Here is a 3,256-nt window from a genome sequence, read left to right as displayed (position 1 = left end):
CATCTTAACAGATACTCTGGGCTGTAACTATCGTAAAACACTACGACCGGAAGTAGAAACCTTTCGTGCATGCGGGGTACCGATCGGGTTTCCGGTACGGATCGGGTAGTGACATACCCGATCCGTACTGCGCATGTGCAGATGTTTTCTTCTTCTTCTGTTCGTTTAATGGCAGTGTACTCCCCAGTGTACGAGGATACCGCCACCTGCTGACCGAGCGAATAAACCCTATTATAAACTGAATTATCGTCATTACAAACGTGTGTTAAATCTGATTTAGCGATAGTCGAGTGTGTTTATGCTTGTCTGTGAGGAGAGGATTGTTGGAATAGTGATGATGATGTGCGCTGTCACTGTCAATTGTCAGTAAACACTTCATCTGGCTGATGAATCTACATGTGAGATATTACAAAGTCTGCATTATTAACTCTGTAATTAGGCGCCATTCTTCTTATTTTACGGCGCTGTTGCTCAATCGGGAGACGCTCTCTGTTGAGGAGAAAAGCATGAATTTCTTTGTATACGGATTATCCATTGTTTAAATGTCCCGGGCAGTCGAAAAGAAGGCAGAGCTGTTGAGAAATGCTAGGAGCTAACTGGGCGCTAACCGTATCATTCAAATATATTGAATGTCGCAAAGAGAGGAAGTGACGTAAGATTTGCGCATGCGGGGTACCGATCGGGTTCCGGTACGGATCGGGTAGTGACAAGCAGGAAAAGATTTAAGTTGTGGCTGAACTGTCCCAGGCATCTTTGTTGCCCAATAGTGATGGGATTTCCGGCTCTTTTTAGAGATCCGGCTCTTTCGGTTCGGCTCACTAAAAAGAGCCTCCAACCTGGCTCTTCGGGTTGTTTTGTTGCTTTAATTAATTTATTATTAACAATAATACAAAATTATGCACAAAAGGAATTACTAATGTAAAAAAAAGTGGTTTTATTTATATATGTTTATATATAAATATATGCGGTGGCCCCTAGAGACAAAACACGTACAAACTCCAAAACACATTTCTAGCATGAACTGAACTTCCAAAGCAGAGCTACTAGATCACTTAAATTTGTTATGAGTGGCTGTGTGCAGACAGGAATAGGACCCAAGGTGCAGACTCCGGAGACAGTCGTGAACTCAAAACAGCTTTAATGTAAAACTCAAAATATAACATAACTGATAAAAATCAAACTACTTAAACCGGAGGACTGACAGAACACACAGCTAGGTAAACGGTAGATCACAACACAGACACAGAGAAACACAGGGCTCAAATACACAGAGGAAGCAATCAGGGAATGGGTAATGTAGAATATTTAGCTGATTTAGAGTTTAGAAATGTGTTAAAATATAATGTAGAACTGTTGTAGAGACACTGACACTGCCCTCACTATAATAAAGGTTGATTGTAGGAGTAGATTGTAGACCTCCCCCACTGAGTGGAAATTCCCCAGAGGATGTTTGGGGTGGGGGTCTCAACATTTATAACAGGATAACTGTGGTCTGGAAGGGAGAGGGGTTTTATGACCTCTAGGGAGTCACCTACACCCACAGTGTTTTAACTGTCACGCACACACATCCACACGCACATTCACTCATGTGCACTCACACATACACACAGGTATGCATACACAGGCACACACGAGCACTCACATAGACACAGACACAGAGTTTGCAGCACACCGTAGGGGGTTTTATGATGGGATCACCTCTATAAAGCTGGCTGTAACTAACAAAGGGGTGAAGATTTGGAGAGGGACACCGGCCTCGTCTTCCCTTCTAGAAGTGCATGCTTAGATGAAGATGAATAAAGATGAATAAAGGTTTTGTGAAATGACTACTGAGTTCCAGTGCTGTCACTGGAAGTTTCGACTAATAAAAGAACCGGGGTAAAACTGATTTCTCAACAGTAACAGGAGGGAAACACAGCTGGGGCAAATCAGGCCTAACGAGACAAGGGGAAGCAAAACCAGACACATTAACATCAGACATGGACTTTCAAAGTAAAACAGGAAACCCATAACACAGACTGAACAAAAGACACAGACTCACATGCAGGCACTACAACAGAGGGAACAGAGACGTGGGACCAGGGCAGACACCGACACTGACTGGACACGGGGATATAGCAACTAAGGATACACAGAGACGCCAACTAGACAAGGGGATACAGCTGACAGGGGAGACAGAGCAACTAAAGAAGACAGAGACATAAACCATAAGACAGAACTCAAAGAAACCAAAGACTGGAAATAATAAATAATAAACTCAACAACCCTGGGTCAACGACCCAGGCATCCTAACAAAATTACACAATTGAAAGCATGTGTGTATTGTTTGTGTATTTATACACAGGCACTCATATATATTCAAATAATTAAAAAAAAAAAGTTCATTTACCTGTTACTACCACACACCAAATCCGGTCGTTGGTACTTGCTGGCTTGTGTAGCCACGAGGTAACAAAAGCTCAACACTGCCCCCTAGCATCCTGGAGCACTTCTAATGTCTTTTGTACGTTTTGAGTTTTTATGTGATTTGAAGTTTGTATGTGCTTTGTCTGTAGGGGCCACCGTAAATATACTTTTATTTATTCACTCCACATAAAATAAATCATATAATACAAAAACCAACTAGTCACATTTCAACTTTTAATTATTAAAATTTTTAGCTTTTTCCTTTTACAAATTTAACGTGAAACAACACAAAACACAGCAAATCACAACACAATTAAATATAAATTAAAATATAAAACAAAAAAAAGATGCATATTCTCTGTCATATGAACCTGCATGAATAAACTTTCTGAATCCTTTATCGTCTGCAACTGAAAATAGTTGTAGATGATTACTATACCTTTCTAATGTGACGTTGTTGTCCCTGCTCTCTCTTTCTCTCCCTCCTGCTCTGTTCCTGTGCTACTGAGTGTAACTACCGCCCCTCCCCCCTCTGCCCAGCGTAAAGCACAAGGCTCGTGTGGACTGAAGCGGGAAAAAGGGTCAGAGAAAGAAAAAAAAACTCACGTGACGGCTCGCGATAAGGAGCCGGCTCGTGTCGTACACATCAAAGACCCGGCTCTAAGAGCCATTTCGTTCGCGAACGACCCATCACTATTGCCCAACTACTACAAATGGGCAACGGAAAGCTACGTGACTGTGACCGCTCATTGTAGCGGAGTGCAATATAATGAGCGGTGTGTATTATTGTAGGGTCTGCCTTACATTATAAAGCGCCTTGAGGCGACTGTTGTTGTGATTTGGCGCTGTG

Source organism: Aulonocara stuartgranti, assembly GCF_965226115.1.
Source record: "Aulonocara stuartgranti genome assembly, chromosome: 14".
Taxonomy (NCBI): Eukaryota; Metazoa; Chordata; class Actinopteri; order Cichliformes; family Cichlidae; genus Aulonocara; species Aulonocara stuartgranti.
Note: the sequence above shows the minus strand (reverse complement) of the source record.